The sequence below is a fragment of the Bufo bufo genome, chromosome 6 (genome assembly GCF_905171765.1).
Source record: "Bufo bufo chromosome 6, aBufBuf1.1, whole genome shotgun sequence".
NCBI lineage: Eukaryota > Metazoa > Chordata > Amphibia > Anura > Bufonidae > Bufo > Bufo bufo.
Window position 1 is genome coordinate 356,299,637 of NC_053394.1, and position 6,000 is coordinate 356,305,636.

General features: G+C 46.3%; 1 protein-coding gene across 3 annotated transcripts in view; it reads right to left on the reverse strand.

Moving 5' to 3' along the window:
• RHBDF2 (rhomboid 5 homolog 2) overlaps window positions 1–1,557 on the reverse strand; it is a 68,126-nt gene extending 66,569 nt beyond the window's left edge. Inside the window, exon 1 of one of the 3 annotated variants that reach the window (XM_040435512.1) lies at window positions 1,060–1,556. The gene's annotated coding sequence lies outside the window, so the exon portion shown is untranslated. Of the gene's footprint in view, window positions 1–1,059 lie in introns of all 3 variants that reach the window. The other 2 variants (XM_040435515.1, XM_040435513.1) reach the window with 2 other exon arrangements.
• Window positions 1,558–6,000: the final 4,443 nt, after the last annotated feature.

Consider the following 6,000-nt stretch of genomic DNA (forward strand, 5'->3'; position numbering starts at 1 on the left):
CCCATGTATTCTACCTACAGCATATACGAGTTCCCTAGAGATATCTCACGATTAGGCTCCATTCACACGACCCTATTTACGTGTCCGCATCCATTCCGCAAAAGGCGGTCCCATTCATTTCAATGGAGCACACGCGACATCCGTTCCGCGGTCCCACAAAATAGAGCATGTCCTAGTCTTGTCCGTCAAATAATAGCATTTCTATAATTGGGGTGGCCGCATGCGTTTTGCAAAACGCGGAACGCACACGGCCGGTATCCGCATTTTGCAGACTGCAAAATATACACGGCGGTCTGAATGAGCCTTTACACTGCTCTTGCATGTAGCTGCATTATATATATATATATATATATTAATTAGTGTAATCCACTAAAATAAATGGGTTTCCGAAAAAGAGGGCATGCCCCATTTAAAACAAGAAATTACTTTGTAATAAGATTTTCAGATTTTCCACCTTTGCCAGGTCCTGACAGCGTGGGGTAGGGCAATGAAGTGACATCAGAGGATTGTGTCGGGGACAATGGGCATGGGTGGATAGTGCGCTATAATGGGTAAAGCGGCAAAATGACCATCGTGATGTCATCAGAGATAGCATGACATCACAACATAAGGACTGGAGCAAGAAGCATCTGCATGGTGAACAGATTACAAAGCGCGTTCTTCCTCATTGGCGAGACCGACGGGAAAACAAATCTCTTAAAGGGCTGGATCATACGAGGGCGGAGAGGTCCACGGTCTCCTGTGGAATGATAACAGGATTGGATCCCAGAGGAAGGAAACAAAAAGTTCAAAGCAGGCAGCCTGTAAGGGGCCAGTCCACGGAGAAGTGCTGCCACATAGGTGTACCACACGCTCCAGGGTCATGTGACCGGTCAGACACTGTGGTCACCAGTCTGGTCAGAGACTGAAATGGCTGATAACAGGAAACAATAGAGTACATACAACTGTCCAGGACCAGAGTTGGAGGTGGCTGTCCCTTTAAGAGCAATAGCACTCATGGTCCAAACAAAGGCACACCACAGGGGCCCCTGCACACCTCCAGCCCAGGGGGCCACTCACCTGGACACACTCTGCTGCTCCTCCTCAGCGCGCTTCCCGTCCACTCGCTCCAGAACAAACACACTTTCTGGGCGTGGCTGCAGCGAGCCAGCTGGGTGGGCGTGGTCCTGTGGCTGTGGGCGTGACCGAAAAGTGCGGAAGAAGGTTAACCGGGAGACACGTGGGTGGGGAAATGAGTCAGGAGTCAGGACTCGAGAACCCGGGGGAGAGAGGCGGTCACGTGAGGGCACGGGGACGGTTTGGCCGCGCTCTGGCTCGGTTTCCTGCCCACGGACCGCCGGCCTGTGCCTAACGGGACGTGTACAGTGAGGGGGAGGCTGGGAGTTCCTGGGACTTGTCTGGACTCGTAGCATTGGAAGTTCATCGCTAGAAAGGGCTGCGGGCAGGGACGTCACTAAACAGAGCGGGCGGATTTCTTCAGCGTTCTTTTGTGTTGCTATAAATAAAGTTTAGTCAATCTGGAGAGGACAAGCAGTCTTGTTGCCCATAGCAACCAGAATTCACGCTGGGGTGTAGATAGAAAAGGAGTGTCCTTGTGGCTTTCAAGCTGTGGTTGCTATGGGCAACAGGGACACTTTCTTTTCTTTGCCCCCCCCCCCCCCCCCCGCAATATGCTCAGGCCTGCTTCTCACACACTATTTTTTATGGATGGGTGTGTTTTGTTTTTTTAGGAAAGCATAATTATAAGTTAGTTTTTTTTTATCATTTATGTTTTGCAGGCATTTTGTTTTATGTTATTGGGCGAAAAGTAAAGATGACATATTGTCTCCTATTTCCCCGTAAATTCCGATCAAACAAGTAGCCTAAGGCCTTATTCACACAGTGATTCGCTGACGCGTGCTGTCATACTTACAAACGTTAGGTTGGTAAAATCGGGAGATTGAAAACCACACCCCTGGGATTGTCATGGGACCGCCCACTTATGGGTGGAGTTAGTCAACCTCACCCATATTAGGGACAGTTGGCATACCCATTCGTGTTAGGCCTCATGCACACGAACGTTGTTTGTTTCCGCATCCGTTCCGTTTTTTTTTTTTTCCGGATAGGATGCGGACCTATTCATTTCGAAGGGTCCGCAAAAAACGCGGACAGCACACTGTGTGCTGCCCGCATCAGTATGTCCGTTCCGTTTCCCCGCAAAAAAAAAATATAGTGCATGTCCTATTTTTTTTCTATTTTGCGGATAAGAATAGGCATTATTACAATGGATCCGCAAAAAAAACTGATGCCATAAGGAACGTCATCGTTTTTTGTTTTTTTTTTGCGGACCGCAAAACACAGACGGTTGTGTGCATGTAGCCTTAATGTGTGTGTTCGCACATCCGTTTTTTTTAGCACGGACGCGTGCTCTATATTCTCCGTGTTTACTGATCCATCACTCCCATTATAGTCTACGGGTCCATGTTTCATAGACCGTTAAGAGGAGATGCTCTGAAAATTAAAGGGGTGTTCTGGTTAGATTAAGTTATCCCCTATCCACAGGACTGGTGGGATTCCTACTGCTGGGACCCCCCATTGAACATGAGAATGGCGGCGTACCCCTCTGAAATGAATGGAGTGGCCTTTCCATTCATTTCTATGGAAATTCAGGAGATAGCTGAACGCTGTACTTCGCTATCTCCGGAACTCCCATGGAAATGAATGGAGCAGCCGCATACGTGTGTGACCGGCTGCTCCGCTCATCGCAGGGGGTACAGGGTACCCCCTTGTCCTTGTGATCAGTGGAAGGACCCCCACCGATCTAATAGTTATCCCCTAACTTTAACCGGAAGACCCCTTTAAGAGGTGATCTGAAAAAGAATTTTCAGCTGTGCAGTGTCCAGGTAACACGGATGACACACGGACAGCAAACCGACAAAACACGGATTCTCCATATCAGTGACCATCTTGTCACAGATTTCATCACAGACGTGTGAATAACTGATCCCCCCCTTCTTTCCGCACCCAAAACCATTATTTAGGCTGGTTTTCCACCAGCATTCAGAGATCTGGCAGGGAACAGCCTGTCGGAGCTCTCTACACCTGAAGGCCCACCGGCCCGATAAACTATAATTTAATGGAGATCCAGCCGGAAAAATACCGCTGTCTTCGAACGCTGGTGTGAAAGTGGCCTTATATTCTGGCGTTCTCTCCGTCAGTGTGCAGCTACATGGCATCATGTGTTTTGCAGCACAAAAGGGTATGGCGACGTTTCACATAACGGTATTTTAATGGTGTCACATGGCAACATACGTAACAGTTGCAAAAAATTCCGACTTGGATGGATTTTTTGCGACTGCCGATTCACCGCATGTCGCATTGTAACACCATTGAAATACGTTATATGAAATGTCACTCGACTTGTGTCCTGTACCCTCAGCTTCATGGAATGGTTGTCCAGCAGTCTTGAAGGGGTTCCCACAGGTGCTGAGCAATTTCTGGCTTCCTTTCCTTCTCTCCGCTGACCATGCCCAGTGCAGGGACCAGAGGATGAAGAAAGCGGAGCACTGGAGCAGGTAAGTAGGAATATTTTGCTTATGGGGGCAGCTTACAAGCACTTGCTAAAAAGAAATTATTATTACCGGAAAACCTGACTTGTTCTAGCCGAATTTTCCGCGGACAGCACATGTACCCGTTGATTTTAATGTGTTTGTTTATACATCACTGACCAGTGGAAAAATCATGGGAGCATGCAGTCCATGATGGGGACCAAACACGCCCATTAAAGTCTATGGATCCGCGAAAAACCACTGACACTACTCCATCCATCTGTGGTTTTCATGACCACTGATAGGAGATGCCCTGGAAATTAATTTTCAGCTGAGCAGCGTCCGTGCAATACGGATGAGACACGGACCAAAGACCGATCCTTTTTTTTCCACGGACATCAAATTGACAAGGAAATGTGAACTCGCCCTTAGGCTACATGCACACGACCATATGTATTTTGCAGTCCGCAAATAAAAAAATGGATGACGTCCGTATGGCATCTTTTATTTTTTATTTTTTTTGCGGATCCATTGTATATGCCTATCCTTGTCTGCAAAAAGGACAAGAATAGGACATGCTTTATTTTATTTGCGGAATGGAACCAGCATGCCTGGTGACAGATGCTCTTTAACCCCCTTCCCAACCTCCATACGACTATACACGGCGGCTTAGACTTTAAAGATGGCGCCCACTCGCAAGTGTTTTAAAGAGCAGGCACCTGGAGCTTATGTATGGGATCGACAATAACGTCAATTGCGTACATTTAACGCCTCAGATGCCGTGGTTAAATGTGACCACGGTATCTGTCAGGATAAAAAACGTGAACGCCTGCACTCCTTGCCGTGCACCAACACCCCCCCCCCCCCCGAGGTTGAGGGGAACCAGATATAGTACGGAGCAGCCTCAGTCCTCCTGAGTGACACGAGGCTGCCGCACATTAAGGGCTCATGCACATATGTGGTCGCCAATGCAAAGGCACCATCCGTTTTTTGTGGGAGGTGAAGCGACCAAAAAACAGCGAATCGGCCATTTTGACTTTTTTCCTGTTTCGCCATTTGCTGTATGGGGTAAATATTTTTATATTTTACTAGTACGGGCATTTTTGCATGCGGCGATGCCCATGATGTTTATTTTTTTTATTGTTTATGTATTTTTATTTTGGGGAAAAGGGGGTTAATAGAATTTTCATTTATTTTTAAAAACTTTTTAAATACTTTTTTTTTATGGTTCCCAAAGTGAACTGTAACAAGCAATCATTAGATTGCTTCTCTCAAACACTCCAGTGCATCAGCATTGGAGTGTATGAGAAAAACAGTATGGGGGAGATTTATCTTTATTGCTGTAATTGCACTGATCTGCATGAAGCTGACACATCAGTTTTACCGTATAGGGAACGCCGTAAAATCATAACCCATAAAACTGTGCGGAATGTTTTTTTTTTCAATTTCACCCCTTTTGGAATTTTTTTCCCTCTGATTCCCAGTACATTGTATGCAATAGTAAATGGTGCCATTGAAAAGTACAGCTTGTCCCGCAAAAAACAAGCCCAGTACATTTGGCTGCAGATTTCATCCTCTGCATTGCAAAGGGGTAAATACGCTGCATGAATTGACGTGGTACAGATTTAACACCTTAAGGACCCAGGATGAGAATGCTCATCCTAAATGGCCGGTACTTTGCGCATTCTCGTCCTGCGGTCCTTCCTCCCTCCCCCCCCCCCCCCATGTGCGGTTCGGCAATCAGCAGAACGGATCCGGCTGTTACTGACAGCCAGATCCCTGCTGCATCCACCAGAATCAGTGATAACGCCGATGGCGGTGGATGCCGTGGTCAGCGCTGACCGTGGCATATGGGAGGTTTAGCGAGCCCTCTTCTTAGCCATCGGGTCCTCGTGCTGCGGTGGCCGGAGACCCGATGGTTGTCATGGCAGCCCCAAGCCATTCCAAGGCCTCGGGGCCCAGCGTGAGCAGAGGCCTATGAGGCCCAATTGAAACAGTGATCAGACCCTGTAATGTTGGAAGTCCCATAGTGGGACAAAAAGAAAAAATAATAAAAGGGAAAAAAGGTTTTTTTTTAACAATAAAAAAATAAAGTTTCAATAAAAAAAAAAGCCCCTTTCGCATAAAAAGAGACATATAAAATTGTAAAAAATAGAAAAACAAAACAGACATATTAGGTATCACCACGTGCGTAACAACCTGCTCTATAGAAATATCACATGATCCACCCCGTCTGGTCAACACCATAAAAAAATTAATAAAAACTGTGCTACACCTTACATCACCTTACATCACAAAAAGTGTAATACCAAGCGAATAAAAACTCATACACACCCCAAAATCATACCAATCAAACCGTCATGTCATACCGCAAAAAATGAGACCCTACCTAATACAATTGCCCAAAAAAAATAAAAAATATGGCTCTCAGAATATGGAGACACTAAAACATGATTTATTTTTGTTTAAAAAA